The sequence below is a fragment of the Ruditapes philippinarum genome, unplaced genomic scaffold (genome assembly GCF_026571515.1).
Source record: "Ruditapes philippinarum isolate M1 unplaced genomic scaffold, ASM2657151v2 ctg1701_1_1_1_1, whole genome shotgun sequence".
In the NCBI taxonomy this organism is placed as follows: domain Eukaryota; kingdom Metazoa; phylum Mollusca; class Bivalvia; order Venerida; family Veneridae; genus Ruditapes; species Ruditapes philippinarum.
Window position 1 is genome coordinate 227,877 of NW_026866143.1, and position 20,590 is coordinate 248,466.

General features: G+C 32.9%; 1 long non-coding RNA gene across 1 annotated transcript; it reads right to left on the minus strand.

Moving 5' to 3' along the window:
• Nucleotides 1-8,883: 8,883 nt before the first annotated feature.
• Nucleotides 8,884-19,857, minus strand: LOC132731462 (uncharacterized). The gene is made up of 3 exons (XR_009625894.1): nt 19,637-19,857; nt 15,015-15,144; nt 8,884-9,333 (listed from the first exon to the last, which is right to left on the minus strand). It is a non-coding gene; the product is annotated as an uncharacterized LOC132731462 (long non-coding RNA).
• Nucleotides 19,858-20,590: the final 733 nt, after the last annotated feature.

Below are 20,590 nucleotides of genomic sequence, written 5' to 3' on the forward strand. Positions count from 1 at the left end.
TAAAAATTTTTTAAAAGTTTCCCCAAAAAAAAAAAAAAAAAAAAAAAAAAAAAAAAAATTTTTTAAGGGAAAAAAAAAAAAAAAATTTTTTAAAAAAAAAAAAAAATGGGGCCCCGGGAAAAATTTTTTAAATTTTTTGGGGGAAAGAAAGGGGAAAAAAAAAAGCAACAAATTTTAAAAAATTTTTTAAAAAAAAAAAACCCCGGAAAAAACCCCCCAAAAAAAGAAATAAAATTTTTAAAAAAAAATTTTGGGTTTTTTAAACCCCCGGGGGTTTTTTTTAAAAAAAAAAAAGGGGCCCAAAAAAAAAGGATTAAAAAATTTTTTTTTTAAAAAAAATTAGGGGAAAAAGAAAAAAAAAAAGGGGGAAAAAAGTTTTTAAAAAAATTTTTTTAAAAGGGTTGGGGAAAAAATTTTTTAAAAATAAAAACTTTTTTTTCAAAGGGGGTTTTAAAAAAACCCTTTTTTTTTTTTTTTAAAATTTTTAAAAAAAAAAAAAAAAAAAAAATTTTTAAATTTTTTTTTTTTTTTTTTTTTTTTTCAAAAAAAAAAAAGGGAAAAACCGGGGAAAAAATGGGGAAAAATTTTTTTTTTTTTTTTTTTTTTTAAAAAAATTTTTTTCACCCCATTACACGTCACAGGTTAAATTCTTTGCAGATGGTACTTTCTTTTAAAGAAATAAGTGGCAATTAATCCCCTTTCGCTAAAAACATGGTACGTTTCGCTCTTTGTATTATAAACATTGTCGACAATTACTCAACTATACGCAAGAGAGCTATCTGAATAATAATGTTACAGTTGTAACACATAATTATGTTGTGTGTTTATTTTGTTTTCGTGGTAATCTCTTTGGCTAAGCTGGTGGGCTTGCTGACTTCGAACCACTTGGCCCTCACCATTTTGGGTTCGAAACCCGATATGGACTGGATTCTTTTATGTCAGTAGGCTATCCAGTTAATTTCCTAAGGGTTGGTAGTTCTACTGGGGTGACCGCGTGGGCATAAATTCATGCACATATGGGCATCAGACATGTTTTTTGTATATTATATGTTTTTGTTTTGTTGTTGTTGTTTTTATTATTTATTGACTTTTTGTGTTTCTTTTCTTTTTTTTTTTTTTTTTTTTTTTTTTTTTTTTGGGGGGGGGGGTGGTAAGTGGGTTCTTATCTGGAGGCATGTGATAGTTTTGAATATGGGATAATTTTGTGAATGTGATATTTTTTAAGGGTGTTTATTTCTTTATGACTGATATTTACTTCTACCTAGGTGAAGATGTGTACGTAATGGTAAAAATGTCGTCTGATGACGTCAATATCAAGATGAGAGTTTACAGCTGTTACACAAAGCCGTCTGCTAACGCTGGCGCAGCGTTAACGTTACCACTTATCCAAAATGGAGGTACTGCTCAAACATTGTAGAGAGTTAAATCCCTTTAAAACGCGTTTAATACACATATGATATAGACTTACTCTTCTTGTTTGCATGTCGTTGATTTTTTTCTTCTGTCTATTTCATACCACATGGCACAGCGCTTTAAAATATCGTCAAAAAGTCTTATACATGTAATTATTTTGGAAAACAATATTTTGCGATTTTCTGATTCTCTGATATACTACTAAACTTATTGTCGTTTGGTTATTTTCAAGGTGCGTAGATGATTCTTATCGCAGGGGAACCTCGAGACCAGATTCGTGTTTACGGCGTTCGAGTTTCCCGATAGTCGAGATACAGTTAACATCTATTGTAACACGACTTATTGTGACGTCAGAGACACTTCTAACAAATGACCCAGCTGTGCCATGGCTCCCCATCACTTGTTGTCCGAGAAATTGGCTCATGGGGTTATGATGACAAAATACATTGTATGATGAATATATATAAAAACTCCATTATGATTCTATTCGTAATGACATTGACTTATTCCGATGGTCATGCTCACAGGCGTTAGTTACATAATCAAATATTTTACATAATCGGCCTATATAATATATGTATATTAAGATACTGTATAAGGCCCCCAATGGACTTTCGTTCAGTTAAGAAAAAGAGTTTGTTTAAGGAACGTATGTGGAAATTTTAGCCATTTTCTGTTTATTTCGTAATCGTGTTTGTATACATGAATAGAATGGACGTCGAAAACGACATGGATTGAAAATATTGGCATTTTGTGAAACTTTTCCTCATTTCTTTAATATTTTAGTGATTTTAATGAAATAAAAAGCTTTAACGCTGGGATTGATCCTTTTCAATGGCGACGAAAAGGAGATAACTGTGATCTGGTCGTTTCTTGCAGCAGTGGTCTTGTTTGTTCGGCATGATGTTTTTTGTTCTGTTGGAGACCGTATATCTTATTATAGTATATAGCCTATATAGAACATAAAAAGTTTGTTTCAAGCCCCTGTGGTCATGATGCAAGCGATTGTAACCTGAGTATTCGAAGTAGTTCACTCCCTGACTGGAAAGACAAGCTTCTGTCAGCTTTGTACAATAGTCTGAAATGTAATACAAGATAAAAAGTAAAACAATTACAAGTGCAATTATGATCAGACGTAATGCTATGAAGCGATCTTATAATGAGTGAAAGTGATGTTTGTGACGTACTCTTAGTGACAAAATATGCAAAGATGTGATAGTAAGGAGGAGTAATGATGATGATGAAGCTAAAGATAATGGGATATAATGCATTTGATGAGACGTTTTAAAAAAGACAAAATGAGGTAGGTGATATGTTACAATCTAGTACAGATAAAGCGCATAGTAATATCAATTTAATAAATAATTCAGCCAAAGTATACATTATCAATTACTCAATTTGCTTAAAATACCCTTTTTACTTCGCTTTATTATTACCCCATCTCGCATATTATGTTCTGCTTACGCCCCATTACAACATACTATCTTTATTAAGTGTTTAATAGTGCTAAGACAGTATGATGCTGACGGTAATTATTCAAGAAAAATATCATAACTTGGCGTTCTGATGGAAAGACGAGATAAAATTGGCGTTATGGTAATTCATAATGGTAATTAGGCGTAATGTTGACATTGCGCTACGAAAAGGTGAAATGGTAATAAGGCGTAATGTTGATATGGCGTTATTAAAAGGTGAAATGGTAATAAGGCGTAATGGTGATATGGCGTTATGAAAAAGCGTAATAGTAATTAGGCGTAATGTTGATATGGCGTTATGAAAAGGTGTAATGGTAATTAGGCGTAATGTTGACATTGCGCTACGAAAAGGTGAAATGGTAATAAGGCGTAATGTTGGTATGGCGTTATGAAAAGGTGTAATGTTGGTATGGCGTAATGATAAGGCGAAATGACGAGAATGATAGTAAATACAGAAATGAGTTTAGTTCGTTTGTTAATCAGTAATCAATGGTGGTGAAAATGTTGATTAAAACAGAACAGAATTTTTCATTGACATTAACAATAAACCGTATTTAAAGCCATACTATTAGGCGTTATGGTAACGGCTAAAAAGTAATTGCATTAAAACGTGTTAATGAAATTCAATGATATTCAGGTGTAATGATAATCGAACGTAATGATAATCAGTCGTAATGCTAATCAGGCGTAATGATAATCAGGCGTAATGATAATCAGTCGTAATGATAATCAGGCGTAATGATAATCATGCGTAATGATAATTAGGCGTAATGATATTCAGACGTAATGATAATTAGGTGTAATGATAATCAGTCGTTATGATAGGTGTAATGGTTGTTAGGGTGTGAGGATAACACATTATTACATATGTAAGGTATTATGACATAATTGAATAAGTGGAACGTGCTTGTCTTAATGAATTTTCAAAAGACTGTTACCCAAGTTGTCAAAGTTAAAGGAATTTCAACCAATGACAAACTTGATACTATGATTTTGATATTCCAAACATAATACATTGTCAGGACAAAGAAATATTCAAACATTTAGCCACTGAACATTTACGCATTAGTACAAACTTTCTTATGTTAAATTATGCCTCAATTGTGGTCTAGTCGTCTGTGCTCATTAAACATCTGCTGTTAATGTTTTTTTCTGATCATTTAGCGTTATCGTTATGTTAACGTTCTGGTTGAGACTTAGACATTTCAGAAATGATAAAAATGATGATGATGAGATTTTTGTTCCCAATAGAAGTGTTGCGAAAGTATTGAAAAGAAACGGGCATTTAATAAAGATCGTTCAATCTTTGTCTGAAGAACATGTTTTAAAGTAAATTGTACGACAATGCCTGTTCATCGTCACGCCTATTCATTATTACACCTTGTTATAAGGTAACATAATAACTCACCATCACGCCTCTTTTCTCACATTACTTTTTTCTACATATGAGCCACGTCACGACAAAACCAACATAGTGGGTTTGCGATCAGCATGGATCCAGACCAGCCTGCGCATCCGCGCAGTCTGATCAGGATCCATGCTGTTCGCTATCAGTTTCTCTATACTTGTAATAGAGTTGGTAAGCGAACAGCATGGATCCTGATCAGACTGCGCGGATGCGCAGGCTGATCTGGATCCATGCTGGTCGCAAACGCACAATGTCGGTTTTGCCGTGACGCGGCTCATATATTACATTTGAGGATATCAGGCCACATCTAAATAATCATTATTTCTCATGATTTCTCCTTTTTTTTCTTACTATACGCTTATTATATGCGATTACACTTTCTGTAATTACCATTTTTCTCTTTACTCATTACCCCTTATAAATCACACATTTTGCCTCATTATTCACGTTTACAATATTTTCTCAATAAAAAACACCAAAGTAACGTTAGTTGCCATTTTGCATAATATTCACTATTATGTCTCCTTAATTTACCCCATTATTCCACATTTTTTCCTTATTTGTATACCATCATGCCTCATTATTCGTTCTTACGCCTCTTTATTCTATAAACGCATCATTATTAACTATAACGACGTTTCAATATTCCCATTACGCCTCATTATTCGCCATAATGTCTCATCATCCACAAGTACGCATCATTTATTTACGCTTTAAGTGTCTTAACTCCTGATTCGCTATTGTAACTCTTACTCACAATAAAACTTATATTATACCATTGTGTCTTATCAATATAATGCCTTAATATTATCACACCTAAAACTTATCAGTGTCACCTCATTATTAAACCTATCATCAAACATTTTGCTATTTCCTAATTCGCTAGGCTCAAACGTAAATAAAATTTATACCCCATAATAAAGGCAATCGAAGGAAGAAAGAACAACACGTACATAAATTCACATTTAGGATTTGTTATCTACAATGCCGTATATATACATTACTAATACATGATCTTAGAAACAGCATACATGACATAAACATCTCAACGTTTCATAAATCGGTGTAATCTGAAATGACTTTCTTGACAATAATCTCATATCTTAATTATGAACAACAATATGGAAAACACACAGTTATGAACGTACTTTCCCTGTCAGTATGCTGCGAGTCGGCTGCGCAACCCTACTCCATCGTGGGAGGGGGACATAGAAGGAAACCAAAACTCAAGACCAGCCACCTTCCGTAAGTGTTCTGACATAATGTAATGAGAAAACCCATAAGAATACTATGTAAAATGTAATTAAAAGCCGAATATGTAAGCTCAATAACTGCACACCTTCCATCAATAAGTTCAGAACATTTACAAAAACGTATAAAATATGGAATCTCTTCTTATATACAGAATATAAAAATTGAAATCAGAAAAGTTCAAGGTATCTTATTTCACTAACTAAAGAATCGTTCTCCAAAATAACGAACATACTGGAAAAGTAGTGCATCTTATTCTTGGAACAAAATCTGAAAAATATAAACTAAATTAATTAACAATATTTTAGTTTAATTCAAACGTAACCAAAACGTAAAAAACTTGACTGAATTAATAAAAAAATGCATCTTTATAATATCATTTACCATTAATACATTTTGTATTTATTAGTCAATTATATACAATGTACCTTGCAAAATTATTCTGCAGTTGTAAGAATAAGCTTCACAATACATATTACATAGAGGATATTTGTTTAGTTCAGTGTAAGATCGGAATATATTTCACCGAGTGAGCACCAAAAGGTATATTTCACGAGTGGCGCAGCCACGAGTGAAATATGAACTTTTGGTGTTCACAAGGTGAAATATATTTCAATCTTACACTAAACTAAACAAATTTTCTTTTTATTACATGCAAAGAAACGTTTTAAAAAGACAATAAATCTAATAATTAATGAAAAGCGCGCCAAATAATAATGCAACGTGACGTCATTTACGACGTCACGTCATTAAGTTGGTACCCAGTACTGTGCACGCTGCTATTTCACTGAAACAACGTAAGGGGCTTAAATTCAAAACAGTGAAATTATCAAAGTGGTAATTTCACTGTTTCAAACAGTGAAATTACCCGTTTTATATCACTGATATATTTCTATAAACCACCGAAAAGCATGTAATAAGCCTCATTATTTGTCATTCCCCTTCATAACTCATTATTACTCCCTTTTATCCATATTACGCCACTTCATTCCTTTTACGCCTATTTATTTACCATTACGCTTCATTATACAAATTATGCTTCATTATTTGTCATTCCTCTTCTTAATTCATTATTACTCCCTTTTATCCATATTACGCCACTTCATTCCTTTTACGCCTATTTATTTACCATTACGCTTCATTATACATATTATGCCTCATTATTTGTCATTCCCCTTCCATTTATTAACCATTACGCTTCATTATACATATTATGCCTCATTATTTGTCATTCCCCTTCTTAACTCATTATTACTCCCTTTTATCCATATTACGCTACTTTATTCCTTTTACGCCTATTTATTTCCCATTACGCTTCATTATACATATTATGCTTCATTATTTGTCATTCCCCTTCTTAACTCATTATTACTCCCTTTTATCCATATTACGCTACTTTATTCCTTTTACGCCTATTTATTTACCATTACGCTTCATTTTACATATTATGCCTCATTATTTGTCATTCCTCTTCTTTACTCATTATTACTCCCTTTTATCCATGTTACACTACTTTATTCCTTTTACGCCTATTTATTTACCATTACGCTTCATTATACATATTATGCTTCATTATTTGTCATTCCTCTTCTTAACTCATTATTACTCCCTTTTATCCATGTTACGCTACTTTATTCCTTTTACGCCTATTTATTTACCATTACGCTTCATTTTACATATTATGCTTCATTATTTGTCATTCCCCTTCTTAACTCATCATTACTCCCTTTTATCCATATTACGCTACTTTATTCCTTTTACGCCTATTTATTTACCATTACGCTTCATTATACATATTATGCTTCATTATTTGTCATTCCCCTTCTTAACTCATTATTACTCCCTTTTATCCATGTTACACTACTTTATTCCTTTTACGCCTATTTATTTACCATTACGCTTCATTTTACATATTATGCTTCATTATTTGTCATTCCCCTTCTTAACTCATCATTACTCCCTTTTATCCATATTACGCTACTTTATTCCTTTTACGCCTATTTATTTACCATTACGCTTTATTATACAAATTATGCCTCATTATTTGTCATTCCCCTTCTTAACTCATCATTACTCCCTTTTATCCATGTTACACTACTTTATTCCTTTTACGCCTATTTATTTACCATTACGCTTCATTTTACATATTATGCTTCATTATTTGTCATTCCCCTTCTTAACTCATCATTACTCCCTTTTATCCATATTACGCTACTTTATTCCTTTTACGCCTATTTATTTACCATTACGCTTCATTATACAAATTATGCCTCATTATTAGTCATTCCTCTTCTTAACTCATTATTACTCCATTTTTATCCATATTACGCTAATTTATTCCTTTTACGCCTAATTATTTACTATTACACTAATTTTTTTTATAGTACGCCTCATTATTTGTCATATCCTTTCATAACTCATTTATGAATATTACAATTTTTTTAACATTATAATACTCATGTTTGCCCTATCTGATGAGAGAAAACTGTTTTAATTTCTGAGGCATAATGTGCCTTTAAATACTTTTTCAAAATTTTCATGAAAGTTAGCATGAATCTGAGGGCCTCCTGCTATTGTGATCATCATAAGTATGGTAAATTTGAAACCTCCAAGTTTTTATTAATGTTTGTGTTTTCCGAGATTATCAAAGAATACTAAATGTTAAGGACCAAAATGGATAAACTTGTCTTCCTGATGTCATCTGTTTTATCTACCTATACCCTATGTAGCTTATTAACATCTTTATTTGAAATTACGTCTCTTTTTCACACAATATGCTATAAACCTCCCTGGTCTTAGTGAACCCTATCGAGCTCATTACGCCTTTTTCTAACTAACCACCTTACCGAGGAAAATGCATAATAGTGAGACGTAACGAGCAATATTATGAGTAATGATGTGGCGTTACCTATAACTTGTAATTGTATCTCACCGTCTTTAGGTATTGTCATCATTACGCTTCATTACTTTACTTTGACATAATGGTTTAATATTTCTTTACCATAACAATTTAACAATGTTTGTAAATCAAAACATTCATTATACCCTATTTGAAATAAGTTTTAGGCATTCTGTATTAAGTCTTTAATAGTCGGATATTGTCGAGGAGAAAATGCTATAAAACGCAGAGTTAGAGCGCTAAAAATAAAGAAAGTCATTGAAGTATTGATAATTAGACGTAATAATTATGTGGCGATAATAGGGAGGCAAAAAGAGTTGAAATTTCAACGAGACAAAGTCTGTTTACGGAAACATTTCGTAGTCACATGACAAATACATGGATTCTGGCTTAGAAAATACTTAATGTGAGAAATATTACTACAACATGAATTCCTTATTTGTTAACCGAAGATAAAAAAGCAAAGAGCCAAAACTGCTAAGAAAATGTTCAAAATGATTCTGGATTACAAAAAGTACTGATGCTGTTTACCTGAATTCACTACTTCGACAGGGTCTTCAAAATAAAATCAGGTTAACCAAAAGTATATTCAACAAAGTCAATTATATTAATCATTTTATTTATACATGTATTAGGGAAATACATTAAGGTAATTTGATTTTTTCTCGCGCTCTGATTCCAATGTCCACAGTGAGCGTCCCATAAGTGACGGTGAGCCGTGACAAATTTGCGTGCACATGTCGCTAGTGTCCGTAGTCTTACAGAACGTGGAGTTACAGAAAATATACACGCTGTTATGAGTCTGGGGGAATTCAAATGCACTGAAGACAAACCGGGTCTCGTGTGTTCCTTGTGAAAAAATATGAGTTTCGGGATCTACCACACATCTGAAAAAAATGAAAATGTTCTTAAAAACAGATATAATAAGAAACGGATAATGTCCATAAAGAATGCAGTTAAACCTGTGAACACAAGAACTGTAGAGGAAAAACCAAACACGGCCACTATACACAGGTTGTCTTTATTTGGAGGTACTTTTGTTCTATCTAATCAATGAAGGTTTGCGAAGGGTGGCTTTTATTTACAGGGTGGTCTTTATTTGGATGTCACTTTTGCACTTTGAACGTTTGTCAAAGAGTGGTCTTTATCAAAAGAGTGGTCCTTATTTGAAAGGTGTTCTTAAACACATGTTCGGGTGAATGTGATTTATCATATCAACTAAAAAAGCAAATAAAAAGCGAAGCATGTCTTGAAAAATTGTGTTTGTTCATGCATGAAACTGTTTATATCACAAATAATATAATATTAAAGGTACTCCACTGAGGTACGGCCGAATGTCACAAAAGAAAGTAAAATTTCACGAACAGATAATTTTTTGTTACCTGCGTGTTGGGGATATTCAAACAGAATCAGTGATACATTGATATGTGTTCTTTGGATTGGCAAGTCGTTCGAAATACATATTTTCTCCAATTTTGTGGGAAAAGCGTTTAAACACCTTTCAGTTTGCAAATCTGAATAAAAATAATGGTCACGTGATGATTCTCGGGATGACTAAAAAGCGAAACGGAGAATTTTTTGTGTATCGGCACCAACGAAAGTGCGAAAGTGGAATATACCAACAATCCATAAATTTAAAAGCAAATTATGGGTTTGTTTGTTAAATTTTTTGTTGTTCACATATGTTCTTGTAAGAAAAATCTTTCAAAAGCAATTTCAATATATTTAAAGCATTAAATTGTTGTAATCATGTTTTTTTCTCCATTACAATGATGTATTTAGCTAAACGTGCGGAGTTGGAAACTGACATACACAAATTTTACAAATATTCTATGTTAATTTGAGAGCTTTCGTGTAATTATTATTAACTTTGTAATGGTTAAAATATCATGATATCTAGACTAAGAAAATTTACTTTGTCAATCAGTGTAATGGGTCCTATTTCAAAGGTCACTTTGGTTTATCTGACACCCGTTCAGGAAAGAAAACTTCGTAATACCTTTTATACAACGAACATGAACTTGAGTATTGTAAGCATAAAAAATCACACGCACACACAGAATGTTATTCCAGAGATTTCTCTTTAACTCTGATCAAAGCACTGAAAGCACTGGCTAAATAGAGAATGAATCCGGCCTCATTATAGGACATTTAGGCTTCAACTTTATTAGTTAATATTTCTTATGTATGTCTAGTGCATATAATTAAAATTCTATAAGAAAAAATCGATCTCCTTTGCTAGATCTGAAATTTAATAATTATCATTTTACATACATACTTGCTAATTATCCGCATTGGATGTAAACTTTGTTGATGAGAAGATTACTACGTTTTGATCTAGACATTCAAAACTATAGGTAAGTGATACCTGTTTCATGCACATGGTAAACATTATCAAGAAGGTCGGAAAAGAGTTACAGTCTGGCTCTATTAATATTATTATTATCATTATTGATTTAGCAGATATCCTGATAAATTTCTTTCTTATTGGAAGGCCTCCGTACTAGTGATGGGTCAATTGAGCTGTGCTTTAATGTTACCAATATATTGAAGCTTCCCGGTGGAAAAGAAATTGAGAGCGTTATGAGAGTAAAAAAGGAAAACTGGAATAAAGACAATCAAGGCAACAGCAACGTTCACAGGACGCAGCCCCCGACACAGTCAAGCTTCCACAGCAGGGTTATTGCCTTGACTAGTGAAATAAACTTAAAACTGATTATATAGTTGTTGTTCTTTAAACCCTAACTTTCTTTCAAATTAAACGAAACAAACAAAATCATGATACTTGCAAGACAAATGTGAAGGGCAGGTAAGTAAAATTAACTTTAAGAATTCAGTAAGATATTATTAACCTCACCTCATACAACAACCATTGCTTAAATTATGTTTTATAATACTTCCAACTCCTAGACGGTATACAAACTTGGGAAAGGGCAATGCATATCTTAACCATTATTTTTACTCCCTATAGCCTGTATATCATGGCATACTAGTACTCATTGTTAATAGTTTTGTAAATATTTTGATAAAAAAGGTCAGGTTCATTTCCCGACTATTTTGAAAACACGAGTGACTGGTTTCAAAAACTGCAATGGCTAAATATTCATCGAATGCATTTCATTGCATAAATAAGTTAGGAAGAGAACCCTGCTTTTCTTGCTTTATAGCACTAAAACCTTTACTTTTCTCTACTTTTGTCTCTTCTTTCTTCCTGTTTTTTCATATTTTTTTTTGTTTAGTCTTTTTATTTACCACTTGAAATCCTGAAATTAAATTTTTCATTGATAATTTAGCTGTGGTCCTGTGTTGCTTGGTCGTGTGGGTGTTGCATTCATTGAATGTTACCATTCTTTTTTGTATTTCTGATCGAAGATCAGGAAATACAAAGCTAACATTCAATCTCTGACACAACGGTTTCACGACAAACCTAACAACAAGCAGTTCTTAAAACAGCTGAAAACTAGCGATTTAAAAGAAAGAAATATTTTCATTTTGTTATAAGTATCCAACAAATTACAACGAACTCAAAGTTTAAAAGAAGCTTTGGGTTATAGAATTGTCAATGAATGCACATTCACAAATTACGCGGATGAATATCATTTTAATCAATGAAAATGCTATTTTAAGCGATGTCGAGAGCGTATTTCACAAATAAATCTGACTGTCGAGTAGTTGAATATATACATGACTGTTTTGGCGAGAAGATTTTTGTTAAATTATTTATATCAAAGTTAAACAACAGGTTTACCTTGTACAAAAAACCTCGAAATTAACCCGAAATGCAATGGAAAATCTAAATTTAGTATTACTTGATTTTATTCAGGCATTGTTCGTATATCTTCTCCGTGGTGCAAGGGTAACGCGCTCGTTTAGTGTGTCTGGGTTCAAATCCAATTCAAGGCAATTATTTTTTATAAAGTTTCTTTGTTAAGGAAATAGCCACGATATGCAAGGATAAAGTGTGGCTGTCATAAAAATGAACATAAATGATTTTTTGATGCAACTCTAGTCATGCAAAATTCCATATGTATCAAACTCTGGTACCAAGCAAGATCGAAGACTTATAGTACATAAAAATAAACTTATACAGGAAAATAATACAGTTATACAGTGCGATTTAGATTGCATTCATATTTTAGATTGCAAAGATCAGAAAATACCACAGAGCTTGCAGCCTTTTAATTTATCTTGTTTTTCGTATGTATGTTCTGGAGATTAGGTGGGTGGTTCTCGTAATACTTTAAGATTTATTAGATTGTGTATTAAAAGCCTTTGTAAATTGTTTCGGAAATACTGGATATCGTTTTGAAAATTTATAGAGCTACTTAAGTATTTTAAACACATGAACGAAAAATTTCATAGTAACAGGAATTAAAATTAATTCCTAAGTATTTCGGTTATAGTGATTATACCGTAATCAAACGTTAAAGCTCTCCTAATAAACGTTCTTTGGAATTAAATACTAAGTGTAAGCACTAGAACATAAACCACCAGATTGCTTGCCAAATTTTTATCGGCAGGATATATTGGTTCACAAAACATGATTTTTCACAGTCATGATCAAATGAACAGACTGTCATTTTCTTCCTGTTACCGAAAAATACACACCAGGAAGATTTCAAGTAGAAGACACGTCACTGACAGAATGTTCTTAATATTTGAATAGAAAAGAATTTGCTTAAGCCAATTTATGAAAGAGAAATAGGGGATGCTACTTATTAAATTATTTGCCCACAAAAGAGGGTCTATTTTACTCGTTTAGATTATTTTCAAAAACAAAAGTCTCAAAAAGCAAAGGTTAGCTGATATTAAGATGTAAACCGCGACATATAAAATTAATTTACCTGTGAAACTGGAGTGAAAATGTGTTAGTTTATCCGGTTTTTCTTCAGTGCCTTCAGCACTTTGATCTTATCTGTAGTACAAGTAAACTATATCGTTTTTACCGAAAAATCATTAAATTCTAAACAAGTTTCTAATAGAATCATAAACATTTATTGTATCATAGTTTGAAGACTTTTCTGTTGAAAACGTGTCAGAGTTAGATCGAATTCATATACATGCACAGTGCGTAACTGGAGTGAAGGTAATAGTTCCCAACACTCCAGAGCATGCCCATTGATGTACTCATTCTTTTTCCTTTTTTTTTTTTTTTGGGGGGGGGGGGTGCTTTTTGTGGAATAACGATAGAAATGCCACATTCAGAAGCTGGTTCATAGGTTTTTTTCTGGGGTTTCATATTGTTACAACATTGGTAAACTATCATTTTTAGTTTTTTAGCATATGATTCGTTTTTATAAATATATCTTAAAAGGTCTATTTTATGCATGTGATGTATATATATCATGTCTAATCATTTTTTATTGTAGCTGTTTTATCTTTGTTGATCTTATACTTTATGTTATTTACAGTCGGTTATAAAAGCTCCTAGAGCTTATGTTGTAATGTTGAAAACTTGCCGACTTGAAATAAAACTTATCTTATCTTATCTTAACAGGGAACGCGCATTTAATTTTGCCTATGGTATGAATAATATGATGTAATTGTGTGTGGAACGTGTATGTACGATCCTATCAAGATAGCCTACGAAACGTCACTCATTATATACACAGATGCCCGTTTGTGCAAGAAACAATTTTGCAAAGGGGGCACCTGAGTTCTTACTCCACCAGTAAAACTGAAGAGTCGCCAAAATGACCTACACAGTTTTATGTGACGTAACCCCCACTCCATCCCAAAAACAAACAATCAAATCAAATGAGACATGTCATTAACTGTATTTGATTTATATACGTTATAGATAGCGTTAAATACTTTTATTAGTGTGATTACACTGTGCTCGTTATAGTATAAATATCACCGATGCATTGTGTTTGCCTTAGAATATTGAAATTGAAACTGAAATGTCAATGAAAATAATTGTACATGTATATAATATCTTTCCGTTTTGTCTAGAAAATGTCCGCTTCGCTGGCGTTTGATTTTTCAAGACAACGAAATTGCTACCTTGATTATCTTTTATACAGTTTTTCTTCGTTATACTCAAGTTATATAAACATGATAGGTTAGAGTGTTGAGAAAAAAATCAATAGACTTTTTTACCCCCGTTTACTCTGTTGTTCCAAAAATGTCCGTTGCGTATTTTAGTTATACCCGATGAATTGTGGGTAACTTCTGTACATGCCTGGGAAAACCAACTTTCATTTTTGCATCAAAAGCTAATGTGTAAATGCATTTTCTAGCATAATTGTTGTTAGAGGGTTAGTTAAAGTGTAAGTTATTGATATTTTAGTCATAATATTGTGATTTGTGAGGAAATTTGTTTACATTTTTTTTTTGGACACCAAATTACCTGTCAGACCTCAGTGTAGCCCCTTTAAAGAAAAATGCGCCGAAAGCAACGACATTTTTTGACGTCATTTATAGCTGAATGACGTTTACTCCATCCAAAAAGGGCTCTTTTTGCGTGGCCGGTCACATGAATAATTCAAAAAGTAATCAGACAACCTTTTTATGAAGAAGCGTACCATCATTAAGATTAAAATTTGTAGAATTTCACAGGTCTTACCCGTTTTGTATTAAAGGATATGTTACTCTTGCATCCGCATTATGATCAGGTTTTGTGTAACATATATGGAGACGCATCTTCACATACACATCATCAGAGTTTATTGTAACCGCAACATACACATTGTCGCCTGTATAAAACAAAGAACTCAGATACTCACTTGTATATTACAAGTAAAACAAAGAAATATGAGCCGCGTCATGACAAAACCAACATAGTGGGTTTGCGACCAGCATGGATCCAGACCAGCCTGCGCATCCGAGCAGTCTGATTAGGATCCATGTTCGCTTACAAACCTTATAACAAGTAGAGAAACTGATTGCGAACAGCATGGATCCTGATCAGACTGCACGGATGCGCAGGCTGGTCTGGATCCATGCTGGTCGCAAACGCATTACGTTGGTTTTGTCATGACGCGGCTCATTTATCAATAAAAAAGGGGAAACATAAATGCATTAAGTCCTTCGTGATGTAATGAACTTTGATTCTGTACTCTCTAAGGTATTATTTTCAATTAAACTAGATGTATTTTAGAAATAATTGCACCTTAATTGTATCATGAATAGTTAACATTTTAATTTTTAATAAGAATCCGCGCCTACTTTAAATGCAATTTATATGAATATTCTACCGACGGAAAAGCAAGCACTGTTTTTATATTAATGTGTTACTCATACAGTATTTTTCATCCAGAATGCTTTTCAATTTTCAGGGTATACAAGCTGATGATTCTAAAACAAGATTCGTACTTCATCAATAACTTAAATAAAGTTTAAATCAAACAAGCCAACGCAAAGAACTATATTTTATACGAGGCAATGCAAAATTAGAGCAGTATGTGCACTTCAGTCACTCAACAATATATTGTACAGTTGCTTTATGTTTATTTCTATCTTGTAATCAATGGGCTTCCACATGTGCAACAAAATTGCACAGTTAAATGAGGTTTCTATACATATTCGGTGTCCTTTCAGAATTATACGAATTTGTCACATTGATTTTTAATTGCCACATTTTTGGACGTTATCTCAAGAATTTGCTTCCGATATTTTTATGTTGAATTTTACTATATATTGCTTATACTGACGTCATAAACAATTGTCGTTGTCATTCCTGTCGTGTCTACGTGACCCTCAATATTTACATTTTACTAGGAGTCAATTAGTCAATACTGATATACTGGTATGCGTATTTCTGTTTTAAGCGATTTGAAAGTATCGTGTAATTTAACATAATTAATGAGCCGCGTCATGACAAAACCAACATAATGAGTTTGCGATCAGCATGGATCCAGACCAGCCTGCGCATCCGCGCCGTCTGATCAGGATACATGCTGTTCGCTTACAAACCCTATTACAAGTGGAGAAACTGATAGCGAACAGCATGGATCCTAATCAGACTGCGCGGATGCGCAGACTTGTCTGGATCCATGCTGGTCGCAAACCCATTATGTTGGTTCTGTCATGACACGGCTCGTATATGCATCTTTAAGGTTGATGTGGTTTTACATCAACCTTTTGATTTTCCGATTTTCATGAATCCTAATTTTAGAATGATATTCACAGATCTATATTTTTAAAATTGGCAAAGAAATTTTGGATTTGGGTCAATATATATGATCGTCTTGACCCTGTAAAGTAAGTTTGCTTTCTTCTTTTGTGGTTTGTAACATCATTAATAATAGTACATAGATATGTATGAGTATTATATTTGAATGTCATAAAAGACATAATATACGACTGATTGAGACAGAACAATGAGTTCAAATATAAAGACATTAATTTGCTTATCTATAAAATATTTCAAGAGCGCAAGTATTTGTATAATTTGCCTCATTTTTTTCGCTGCAATTTGGTAAAACTTTTATTTTGACGGAGAAATGATTTCAAATATAAAGAAAATTATTCGCAAATCTATTAGATGTTTCTCAAGTGTGCAAATATCTTCATGATTGTTTAATTTCTATGCGGGTTTTACAAAATATATATGTGTACCATACACAGATAATGGTTAATGCAATGAAGCATTGCAATTGTGTTCAATGTTAACGGGTCACATGTTAGAAAGAAAGCGACTTATTGTTATGAGATTAAATTAGTATATAATGGGACGGATAATCCGACGATTGTGTAGGAGGTATACAGGTAATGCACGATGTAAAGTAATCTAGTATATATGCGTAATGAGCTAATAAAGAGAGTAATAATCTGAATGAGGCGTAATGGTGATATACTGATTATGTAACGTTATGAGCTTTATAAGGCGTAATGAGGTACATAAGGCGTAATGAGCAAAAAAGATGCTTAGCAAGCTTGTTAAGGTGTATGGATCTGGAAATATATAGGCGTAATAAGCTAGATTCATAGGGTACCATATCAGAAAGTTTTGAGTTAAATATATGCATTTATCTCCCAATAACAACGTCTGACCCCTATCGGGAAGATATACATTTTCATTAATGACCGACAAGAATCATAAAGAGAGTCGGGAACATGTTTTTTTATGTATATTTTAGGTGGAACTAGAGTGTGATGTAGCTCGGACAGATACTCTTAGCAACAGTTTCCATCCCAACCGAACAGTTGTACATCATATTCCTCATATCACCAGCAACACCCACTACACGTCACAAGTTAAATTATTTGCAGATGGTACTTTCTTTAAAGAAATAAGTGGAAATCCCCTTTCGCTAAAAACTGGTACGTTTCGCTCTTTGTATTATTAACATTGTCGACAATTACTCAACTATACGCAAGAGTGCTATCTGAATAATAATGTTACAGTTGTAACAAATGATTTTGTTGTGTGTTTATTTTGTTTTCGTGGTAATCTCTTTGATTAAGCTGTTGGGTTTGCTAACTTCGAACCACTTGCCCCTCACCATTGTGGGTTCGAAACCCGTCATGGACAGCCTTTTTATATACGGCCATATAACCTGTCGTCAACCATCTTTATAACGAATTTATAATACAGCAAGCATCATTTTTAGAGAAAAAAGTAAGATTTCTTCATGAATCGACAGCAGCCGTGTATACAAAACTATGTAAACGTCATGATTATCCAATGAAAAATGACGTTACAAACGTGCAGTATTATAAAGTTTTATATACAAGGCTGCTGTCGATATCATGAAGAATCAAGTTATATTTACAAATAGCCGTTTATATATGGTCATATAACCTGTCAACAATCTTTATAACTAATAATATACTTGTAAATACTTGTATTTAAAAATACTCTCTTTAATTCAAACGAAATCAGTTCATAATTTCTGTCGCAGTTGTTTTTTAAATAAAATATCCATTAAATAGGCATAATTTATATAGGGATTTTTAATCCAATTTTACTATTAGAAAAAAATGGCACATTTAGTACTTAGTCCTGGGGTAGCAATGTCTGGCTATACATCTTACTACCACATCCATTCTCTTTTATTTAGGTCATTAACATTATTAAATCCATATTCCATGCATAATAAAAAACTATAGTAGAGACTCTGCACAAAAGCTAGTTTGGGAGACAAAGATTTTGGTTGCTGCCGTAGTGAGGGTGTATTAATGAGACGTATAACAGACGTGTTCTAGTAAAACAAATGAGCCGCGTCACGACAAAACCAACATAATGGGTTTGCGACCAGCATGGATCCAGACCAGCTGCGCATCCGCGCAGTCTGATCAACATCCATGTTGTTCGCTTACAGACCCTATAACAAGTAGAGAAACTGAAAGCGAACAGCATGGATCCATGCTGGTCGCAAACGTACTATGTTGGTTTTGTCGTGACGCGGCACAAATCAAATGCAATGTAACACGATATTGAGTGTAGTATAATAATTTTAAGCTTTATCTTTACGACTAATTTTACTGCCTAAATGAGGTGAAACACGTTGATGAGGCGTAATGATGCAGCGTAATGCGGTGGATGATGTTTAAGTGTATTACTAGTATTTAGGAGACAGAATAATTTTGATGCGAAAAGGGGTAATAATGACGGGAATGAATACTGAGTTGAAATGTGTAAAAAGAAAGAGGCGTAATGAGCTACTTGATGTGAATTAGTCAGAAAATATGTAATATGCACACACAATGACATTGACCTATTCGCAATGACATTGATCTATTCGCAATGACATTGACCTATTCCGATGGTCATGCTCACAGGCGTTAGTTACATAATCAAATATTTTACATAATCGGCCGATATGATATATGTATATTAAGATACTGTATAAGGCCCCCAATGGACTTTCGTTCAGTTAAGAAAAAGAGTTTGTTTAAGGAACGTATGTGGAAATTTTAGCCGTTTTCTGTTTATTTCGTAATTGTGTGTCTATACATGAATAGAATGGACGTCGAAAACGACATGGATTGAAAATATTGGCATTTTGTGAAAGTTTTTTCATTTCTTTAATATTTGAGAGATTTTAATGAAATAAAAAGCTTTAACGCTTGGATGGATCCTTTTAAATGGTGACGAAAAGGAGATAACTGTGATTTGGTCGTTTCTTGCAGCAGTGGTCTTGTTTGTTCGGCTTGATGTTTTTGTTCTGTTAGAGACCGTATATCTTATTATAGAAAAAGTTTGTTTTAAGCCCCTGTGGTCATGATGCATGCGATTGTAACCTGAGTATTCGAAGCAGTTCACATTTCGACATTTGCCCCTGACTGGAAAGACAAGCTTCTGTCTGCTTTGTACAATACCGGTAGTCTGAAATGTAATACAAGATAGAAATTAAAACAATTACAAGTGCAATTATGATCAGACGTAATGCTATGAAGCGATCTTATAATGAGTGAAAGTGATGTTTGTGACGTACTATTAGTGACAAAATAAGCAAAAGATTTGATAGTAAGGAGGAGTAATGATGATGATGAAGCTAAAGATTATGGGATATATAATGCATTTTATGACACGTTTTAAAAAAGACAAAATGAGGTAGGTGATATGTTATAATCTAGTTAAGATAAAGCGCATAGTAATATCAATTTGATAAATTATTTAGCCAAAGTATACATTATCAGTTATTTTACTCAATTTGCTTAAAATACCCTTTTCACTGCGCTTTATTATTACCCCATCTCGCATATTATGTTCTGCTTACGCCTCATTACAACATACTATCTTTATTAAGTGTTTAATAGTTTTAAGACAGAGTGATGTTGATGGTAATTATAAGAAAAATATCATAACATGGCGTTCTGATGAAAAGATGAGATAAATAATTCATAATGGTAATTAGGCGTAATATTGACATTGCGTTACGAAAAGGTGTAATGGTAATAAGGCGTAATGGTGACATGGCGTTATGAAAAGGCGTAATGGTAATTAGGCGTAATGTTGACATGGCGTTATGAAAAGGCGTAATGGTAATTAGGCGTACATGTAATGTTGACAAGGTGTAATAGTAATTAGGCGTAATGTTGACCAGGCGTTATGAAAAGGCGTAATGTTGACATGGCGTTATGAAAAGGCGTATTTTTTTTGTTTTTTTGTTGTTTTTGTTTTGGATTTTACGTCACATCAACACAGTATAGGTCATATCGCGACGTTCAAGCTTAACTGGTGGAGGAAGACCT